The sequence below is a fragment of the Aquila chrysaetos genome, chromosome 17 (genome assembly GCF_900496995.4).
Source record: "Aquila chrysaetos chrysaetos chromosome 17, bAquChr1.4, whole genome shotgun sequence".
In the NCBI taxonomy this organism is placed as follows: domain Eukaryota; kingdom Metazoa; phylum Chordata; class Aves; order Accipitriformes; family Accipitridae; genus Aquila; species Aquila chrysaetos.
Window position 1 is genome coordinate 5,618,860 of NC_044020.1, and position 9,738 is coordinate 5,628,597.

The 9,738-nt window shown below is 45.2% G+C and overlaps 1 long non-coding RNA gene across 1 annotated transcript; it reads right to left on the reverse strand.

Moving 5' to 3' along the window:
* Positions 1-223: 223 nt before the first annotated feature.
* LOC121233897 lies at positions 224-8,659 on the reverse strand. The gene is made up of 3 exons (XR_005934243.1): positions 7,544-8,659; positions 5,221-5,421; positions 224-2,501 (listed from the first exon to the last, which is right to left on the reverse strand). It is a non-coding gene; the product is annotated as an uncharacterized LOC121233897 (long non-coding RNA).
* Between the last annotated feature and the right edge of the window lie 1,079 nt (positions 8,660-9,738).

Below are 9,738 nucleotides of genomic sequence, written 5' to 3' on the forward strand. Positions count from 1 at the left end.
GGGGTAAGAGCACATGCAATTCAGAGGCTTCAGACAGGCATTCAAAAATCTACTGCGTGGTCTCTCTAGCTCATTGGTTCATAAACTCTAATGGCCTAGGAAATATTTTACAGCAGTCCTGCGCCCTCCCTGATACAGCTTGAAAGCAGTATAATGTCTTGATCTCTAAGCTGTGCCGGCCCAAACATCTGCTGAAGAAAAATTAAGAAAAGACCAGCTGCGTAAAGGATAAACAACACAAACTTTATCATCTCTGTTTTTTCCTCTGCTAATATTCTGTTTATTCACAGAACTACTTTATTTTATTGGCAATTCTGGTGTTCAGCTGGTCTCAGTCTATACAAAGTGTCTTCTTCCAATGGCATGATGCTGATCTGTGCCAGCTGTGGATCAAGCCCTACATGTAGGAGACATAGTGTATTGCCTGTTTTCCAGCCCTTGATCCCCAGGTTATTACCCATCAGAGGTTTCCCAGAGGTGGTCTGCTTGCCACATAACAGCTTCAAACTCAGGCTGGGCAACGGCTTGATGAAGGATGCTTAACATGAATGTTCCTGGTCCTTGTCTTCTCCTTCATGTGCATCTTTCACCCTCTCAGCCGATCAGCACCGTGCCCATAAATCTTCCCTGGGATGTGCTGCGAGAGTCTATGGAGGCATCTAAGCTCGTTCATACAGCAGCGCTGTGCTGGGAAGGCAAAGGCCGTGGCTGGGAAACAAGAAACGCTTCTCCTCAGGTGGCCTGCTCTTCCTTGTCAGCCGCACACTGCGGAGAAAAGTAGCTGAAAACCAGCTGTCCTGCCAAAAAGGACAGAAGAGTTTCTTGCGGGCAGCGCGACTGTTTTATTTATTTATTTTACTTATTTACCACACTCTAGTCACTAGCTTGATTTTCCTTAATCTTACAAATCGCCTGCCAAGGACATAGAGCATCTGGCTTTCTTCAGCAAATAAACTGTTTGCCATGTGTCTGCTGTCCAAAAAGACATGCTGCCCCCAAGTTACAATCCTGAAAAGGACTCTGTCAACATGTTTTATCAACTAATAATAATAATAAAAAAAACCTCCTGTGTTTTTCTTGCAGCTATTTATAAAATGTCTCCAGAAGCCAGACAGTGAATCAGCCTCCTTATCCAACTTTTGTTTCTACCAATGCAAATGCTCTCGGGTTTGTTATTGGAGGGTTGTTCAAAAACAGCTGGGCTGCTGGCATTCAAGCTATTCCTTTATTTAAGGGGTTTTGTTCTGAGTACAAAGACGCAGATTCAGAGATCATTCATGGACTTAAAGTCAAGCATATACTTAATTACTTCGCTGCGCTGGGGCCTAAAGCATTTGCATTGAAGCAAAACTATACACAAGCAGCCTTTCCAAACAAGCACACACAAGTGTCCACAACAGGCTAAATACTTGCAGAGCTGGTGCTGTGGTAGCAGAAAAGGGAGTTGTAAATTCCCCCCACTCCGGTAAGCTGGAATGAGTCAAAGCAGTTAAATAAGTTGGGGCAAAGACTGTGTACACATAGCTTTCGCTTGGAAGATGGCTGGGGCAGAACGTGGAGGGGATCGCATCCTCAGAGATTTCCACAGCTTTTTTTTTCTTCCTGAGCCGGCTGCACAGCTCACGCTCAGGCAGAGAGCACACGTAAGGAATTTTAGCCTAGCGTGTCACACGTGCCTGCTGCTCCTGGTGCTAAAAAACCAGTAGCAAACCAGCATGGTTACCTCCGTCCTTCCATCCTCTGTTCTCCCACCCACCAGGGCCGCGTGTCCCAGGTTAGTGAGCGCTCACTCGCCCAAGGAGTGAACGTCCCCACTGCATTTAGAGGGACTGTTGCAGGGAACTGCTCAGCCATGAATTTGCCGTGAGCTAGCTGGGTGTACTAGAGTGTAACAAGAACTGTTGCTAAGTCTCATGAAACGCTGTGCGAGGATCTGATCCAAACCACACTGAAGTCAAGGCAAAGACTCCCACAGATTTAAAAAGGTATTAGATCAAGACCTCAGACTTGTAAAATCTTCAGGGCAGGGGCCGTGGCTTTGTTACAATGCACAGTGTGCACTTAACGTGCTCTCTAAGTAATAATAAATAAGAATTTGGAGGTAATTTGATGGGGGTTGGGAAGAAGTTTCCAAAGGTTTCCAAAGAGCTTTGTTATCCCAGCATACTAATGTATTCTACCAAAGCTATGTTAATCTTTTTAAATATCTTTGTACAAAGACTGTAAAATCCTAGTTGGTTACGTGGGTTGCAATCGTTCTGCAGCAGCTATTCATTTCACATCAATAGCTCAACTTGCAAAAAAAAAAAAAAAAAAAAAAGCCTATCTATCTGTTATTATTCCTTTGCAAATAATTAATGGCTTGCTGCCATCCTCTGCTGCACAAAATCTTTGAAATCTTTTCTGCTCCCCTTTACATGCTTTTCCTCCAACATGAGACACAACTCAGAAAGTTATCTTCAGGTTCAGAAGTCAACAAACTATCCATCACTTTCAGGGCTCTGTGGAGGAAGACAAATAAACGCGGGAATGAAGGGACAATGGAATCTCTAAAATGCACCCCGTTTCCTTTGACTAACCAACTGATAGACACGAACCGGCTCTTGTGGTTCACACTCAAGGATGACTGTAAAAGCTTTTGACAGCTAAATGAGGTGGGGTGGTTTTTTTACATAAAGATCCTCGATTTAGTACTGTTTCTTCCCTGTGAGTAAGACAAGTTAGCTCTGCCAGCTTTGAATGAGCCATAGACTGGCCCCTTCAGTCTTACCTAGGAAATGCACAGGGCCACTCTGCTTTGTGTTAGTGGCAGACTTTTCCTTTCCACCTCTGCAAGACCCTCAAATTACAACTTACTGGCTGAAGCACCACGAGAACAAAATGTAGAATTCAACCTGAAATCTTGCATGGCATTTAAGGAAGCTAATGGACAAAACCCAGGCCTGCCATATATCCATTACTTGATGTCAAGGGGGGAATATATTTGTTTTACTGGAACTGTTTATCCCAGGACCTCTACTGGGATACCAACATTTTGCAAATGCTTCCTCTGAGATACACTATCAGTTTGCAAAACAGGCTCTTTTAGCGCTCTCATCGGTTGTGCACAGGGATAACTTAAGATGACAAATAAGGCAAAGCACAACAGATTATCAGTTGAGAGGGAGATGCTGATCTCGGTGACAGTCTCGAGAAGTCTGCAGTAATTCAGCTGGGCTCCGTCAAATTAGTTGCCCTACAGAAATGTCACTGAGTTCAGGCACTGTCCCAGGAGCGGGGAGGACGCTTGGTTTTGCAGCTTTGTGAGCCCGACAGTGCACTGGCAGGTGTGAGCACAAGTAGTCACAATTCCTCTTCTCTCTTAGTGGGCCTCTGAGAACGTCGCAGGATTAGAGGTCAGGCTGCTGTGTGTAAGCTGTTCTGCTGGAGAAGGCATACAGCCATGCCCAGATGGATGAGAGCAGTGCAAGTCTGCCTAAGGCATCAAAAATTGGGAAGACAGAATTATCTTTGCTGAGTTCTCAGAAGTCAGGGAAAAGTTTGCTCTGCTGCCTAATTGTTTTTCACCCGAGCAGTTGTAGTCATAACCTCATTTGAAGCTGAAACAAGGCAGGCGGTCCCTCCAAAAGGCCTCAATGTTCTTCACGTCAATCACTTCACCAGAGGCAACCAAAACTTACTGTTCTCACTCCCTATTTCTCCATTTAGCTGTTCTGACAACAAAGACCTTTCAGTCAAATGGAAGGTTTAAACAATGTACCAAAAACCTGTCATCTGATCTCCACCGTAGAACTTATGAAATTTCACAGGCTACTTCTCCAGCTAGCCCACCTCTAGAGTAGCCCCCTGGCCAGCAGAGCTGCAGCAGCTGATGAGGCCGTGCCTGAGAGGGTGTTAGAAGTGTTCGACACACCAATTGCAAGGCTCACTTCCATTGCCGTAAATTGCATAAATTCAGAGTTAAAGATGTCTTCAGAAAAACCAGAAAGTGGATCAAAATTGGACCCTTCAGTCATGAAACATCCACCTGAATCTCCCATAAGGATGAAGCATACCGTTAACCTCTGGGTTCATATGAGATGTTCTGCTGGAATTAGTTTCAAATACTTCCTGCCTCCTTTCTTCTTTGTGGACAGGGTTCTTGATCCAATATAAATCTCCCTTGATCCATTAGTGTTTTTCAACCTTTTCACCAAGTTTTCACTAGTGAGCCAATGGCTTTGTCCAGCAAAGTGTCTTAGACTCGAAAGGGACTTTTTGCATGAGAAGAGATCTCTTCACACAAATGATTTCTTCTATCTCCATTCTTGCTCAAGACATCACATTACATCCTCACTCTTACAGCAGAGTTCCTTACTCTGAACCATGACGGATCTTCTGATAGACCTGTCCTGATTACTGTACCAGGACTAGTTTCACCTGCCAGCTGTGTCAGTACACTATTCCTCATTTTTAATTGTAACATCTTCCTAACCTTAATGTGAATTCTCCCAAATCTCTGCCCCATTGACTAACCTTTTGTCTCCCTGTCACCCCTTCAGAAGTGTTGTCTGCTTGTATCAGTGTCTCACTTATAGCTATCCTCTCATGTTTCAATCACTGCAACACCCCTATTAAGGTTATCCCTGAGTAGAAGACTGTAGCAAGGACAGCAGAGCTTTTCACCCTCCCCTCCAGGTAGCCCCACTGGCTGCATAATTGTCCTCAGTACAACAGAAAAACTGCTCTCTGCAAGGAAATCCATGATTAGAGGTTAGTTTGAAGGAAGCCTGTGTGAAGTCACCTGCAAATATCCCCCTTGTGTACCCTCAGGTAGGTAGGAAGCATAATTTCACCTCCATAAAATGAAGGACATACAAAAGAAAATAGAATGTGTTCCTTCCTCTGCCGTACTGAGACAACTCCTAGAGTGGCTGCAGTAGTCAAACAGGGAGCTAGAAGGAGGTTGCAACATCAGCACCTCCCTCTACCTCCAGCCACATCCTCTTTATCTACAAACTCATCGTCTGTTATCAGAAGGATGAAGGGCGGCAGCTTTAGTCACTCAAGAGGTACAGGGGCCACTTGTACTAAGCAGGAGATGGAGCCCAGGAAAGCTCAAGCAAGAGGGAGGTGGATGGAAAAGGGTTGTGCTGAGGTGAAGTGACTTGCTTATTGCCCCGTAAGAAGTTTGTGCCAGGATGCAGAATGGGGTCTCCTCAGTTGAACCCCAACCCTCACCTTTAGCACATGCAGATCTTTCAGTTTTCCAGCTACTGCTACTCACTCTGATGTCTGGGCTGTTTTAACCATACGTATAGTTAGACTGAACTGTCTGTCTGGAGTGAAGCTGCACTAGCAGATCTGAGCTTGGGTTATATGCACATGTAGAGAAGGTGTTTTGCTGTTCATCCATCATTCAGCTGACTGTAAGTATGTTTCCTTAAAGAAAAGAAATAAATACAAATATTAGCTTTCAGACGGAGAAAGATTTGCCCTGTTTGGTGAGTTATAAATAACCCTTCCCAAAATGGAAAAGCGCCATGAGGCTGAAGTGTTTGGACACGCTAAACAAAAGGTTAAGTACATGATTTTGGAAGGAAGAACCTGTCTTTCCAAAAGCATAATGATGACCCTGGGGGGAGCATGGTAAGAGTTGAATCAGGGCAAACACAATACAGCACTCACTGATTTATGAGCTTCTCAAAAGAGTTCAAATATCCAGCACTTGTCGTGAAGCCCAGTCAGACACAGAAATCACTTAATGGGCTATAATGAACATATATTCACCAAAGCAAGTACTGTAGTTACCGTCTGCATTTCTTAATGGCACGTTAATGAATGGGATGTCTCCTGGTGACTAGAGCTGCCTGCATCTATCCTTGGTCCATTTAATATTCATGTTTAAGATGATGAACTAAAAAGATAATTTGCAACCAGTCTTCAGCAGCAAGGAGACACAGTTATTACATCTTGAAATACCTTGCAGTTTCAATGAAAGGTTTCATCATATATCTATCTTTACCAGCATGCTTACCTTATTAAACACTCTTGATTTGGTTGGTTTTTTTAAGGCCTGACATTTCACATGTCCCAGATATTTGACACTTAGGGACAGATTTGCTCATAAGTCAGCCTTTACTTTTGAGTGGATTATCACTGGCTAAAGCTCACCTTTCCTGGGGTGATGGGCCCTAAAATTGCACTTTAGCCCATGGCAGGCCATTTCAAGATCTCGGAAGGGCAACAGCACTTCCCTCCCTGCTCTCTCCACAGTTCGGCAATCTGGAGTTAACCTTTCAGAGAGGCAGGAAAAAGGGGATACTGCAAAGCTTTACTGCGGGCTTGCAAGAAGTTCAATCTTGCTGCTGCAATAATGATTACCCAGCAAGTTTGGAAGGCAAAGGCTGTTATTATATCTGACAGAGCCACACGGTTTTTATTTGGACCAGTCACATAGAACAGATCAAGCTGGGACATGGTGTGGGAATATAATCTGGTTCTTAGTTCGTTGCTGTAGTCTGTAGTGGGTGCACAAGTTTGACAGGTAATTGCAACTTTTTTTTTTCCACACAGTGCTGTAACGTTTTTCTTTTTAAGCGGAGAGTCATAAATATCTGCCCTTGACAAAACTGTCCAAGCTTGCTAGCAACTGTTCTTGCCAGTCCTTGTCCAGAAAGAGCATTATGAGGACACACATTCTTGCGGAGCTCTGGTGGGAAATCCCCTATTGAAAAAGGAGCCCATGTGTGCACACAGGACTGTTTATGTACCAATGTGAGAGACATGATACACACGATCAGCCCGGCAGATAGAAGCGCACTTATTTATTCTGTTGATTAATACTGTTTGTGCACCCTTCTGCACCATGTAAATGGAACTAGCATTAAAGCGTTTGTATTTTGGGACACGGCTTGTGTTTCTGGCAATCAAGAATTTTTTAACAATACAAAAAAACCCCTCAGCACCCCTGTGATCTTGTAGGTGCAGACTGGCATCAGAATGCATCCCCAAGATCTGCACTCAGGCTACAGATTGGTAATATTGGTATTTCCTAATTTGCGAGAGCACGGCTTGGCAAACACAGCATTCTTCTAATGCATTTTTGGTGTCCATTTGACAGAGCTTTTAAAACTGCTATCTGAAAAAGCAGGCATACCAATGAATTCCAGCCAGAGCAAGAGAAGGATGGTCCAGATAACCTCTCAGCCCTATTACATTTTGAGGTGGAATCACTCTGACCTTTAAGTGAGTCATCAACAGAGGAGCAGTCAGACTCATTACACTGCCCTTCCCCACCAAGCAAGCAGGGAGCTGCAGAGGCTCTTCTCCTCTGGTGGACAAGCTTACAGTAGAGAACAAGGCCCACAGATGCTGACTTTTCTCCTTCTGGTCCACCTAAGCCTGGTTTCTTCTTTACTCTGCTCCTTCTCCATCTTGCCTTCTGTCTCCATCTCACCTCCGCCCTCCTCCTCTCCATATCCCAGTGCACACCCCAGTCCCCAAGACCAGTCATACCCTCCCTTCTCCCCCCTCACTTCTATGGCAACTGATTTGCCCTTACCTTCCCTTCCTGCTCCACAGGCGAGTCCTTTATCCTTTCTCTAATTGTGCGAATTACTTTCCTCCTTGATTTATACTCCATGGGGCTTTGAGAGGGGGAGCCATTTCTGTTGCATCACACCTGTGTAGCCAGCAGCAGCTGAGAAGAAGGGCCACTGACCCCAAATTATGTACTTCTTACCAGCTCCTGAAACCACAGGACAGACATTCGCATATTTGTCCCTGTCCCATGCCTCTCACCTTCCCTCTTCAAGCATAAAAATAAAACTCTATATCCAGCTGACAGTAGCTACTGCAGGGGAAGGGCTACTTGGCCTCTTCTATCAGAAGATTCATCTAAGTATAATCCTGTCAAACTTTTAGTGGTTTTCAGACACTTCCTCACACAGGCGCAACAGTGTAGGCTGGCTGCTAGTGTTAAGCACTCTCCTTTCTCTGTCCCAGGGAACAGAGGTTACAGACTGGGTCAAACACTGGTGGAGATGCAAAGGTAGGGACCTGCAAGCTCTTGCCTTCATTTTTTTAAGTCCAGTGTAAACAGCCCATGGCACCTGGAGGCTGGTAGGGTGACCCAGGAGTCAAGAGGAGGAATTTAGGTCAGTTTACAGCTCTTATTTTCTATTTGTTTTCAAGCCACTTCTTTCAACTTAAACGACCACTGTTTTGGGTCAAACAATCACATGTAAAAGATACAGCAAACCCAACCTTTGATTATGCCTGAAGAGCTGAATGTAAGCAAGTTGTTAAGCCTCTCCCCTCCGAGCATCACTTCTGTCAGACTGAGGGATCCCAGACTTGACAATTCAGATAATTAGAAGTGGCGAGGGGAGAGGAGCAAAAGAAAACACCACAGTTTATTGCAATCCCTCAACTGTCAATCTTCCTTACATTTCACAAAGAGACAGCACAAGAGTGCAAACCCAACTTTAAAAAAATTCTCTGCGGATCCCGTTACCTTTTTTGCATGCGTGCGGAACACACTCCATGCTAGGCCATTTCTGTTGTTGCAAGCTAAACAAAATTGTGGAGGAGATGGCAAAGGAAATGCTACAAGCCAGAGGAAATGACAGCATGCTTTTTGCAGACAGAACTCTTGCCTCCGTATCATTAATTTAACATCCTGGTAGAAGCTGCCTGGACTATGTGTTAATGAGGTCTGTCCCTGTCAGATGACATGGAAAAACCACTATGGTCCAGCCCCTGGGGGTCACCAATAACCCCGCAGTGCTTCTCAAAACAATGCAATGTTAAGCCCTGTGTCACGGGCAAATTGGCTTTATCTATCCAAAATTTAAAAAATCAAACAGCAGCCATCATTTTAACAAGTTTGCCCCTCCCAGACCTTGACGGTCAGGGCCACTGTTAACAAGTGATCAATTAGCCTGCTTAAAAGCACTGATAACAACATTTTTGCGTCAGAGTGAAGCCAGGGCTGCCAGGACCTAATCTCCCCCTTCCTCACGGCAATCATTGCTGAAAACTAAACAGCTCACAGGCTGGATGACAACAGCATTAAAACCTCTTGCTGGGTTTCTTTTCAAGATGCCCTCAGACAAATTAAGTGGAATTTTAAGACACGTAAGGCTGAGAAGCAGGGCCAGCCCCGCTTGGTGCTGCCAGCCTTGTGCACCGAGCCCCTCCAGCTCCGCTGCCCACACAGCTCGTGTCCCCTCAGGACTCTGCTGCTGACCAGCCCCAGTGGGATTCGGGTTCAGAAAACACAGATGCAAATTAACCTTTTCTGCACAAGCTTGAATAAACTGCTGATATTGCTTTGACAGACGGGTGTGGTTTGCAGACCCCAGCCTTTGTGTGATAAGAACTATTTATTCTTCCCATCCATCGCTGATCTTCCCACTCCCATCAGATGCTTCCTATGTTATCAGTCCCAGGGCTTCAGTCAACACAGCTTGTGGGTTCATCTTCATTTACATCAGCTTCAGCTCGGCACTCCCGTCAGTCGTCTTAGGGCAGGGAAATGAAGCCAAATTTTGCCCTGGTACGAGAAATGCAGCTGCTGTGCCTGCAGTTTGGCCGCAGCCAGATGAAGCGGGTCTAAACTCGGATCTGTACGCTCAGGGATGATCCCAAGCCAGGCAGAGGTCACGCTTACGGCTGGGTGTATTTGAGCCCTGGCCGTGGAGTGCCCAAGGGGCAGGTAGAGCCCAGGCTGGAGCCAGTGGACCTCTTCATGAG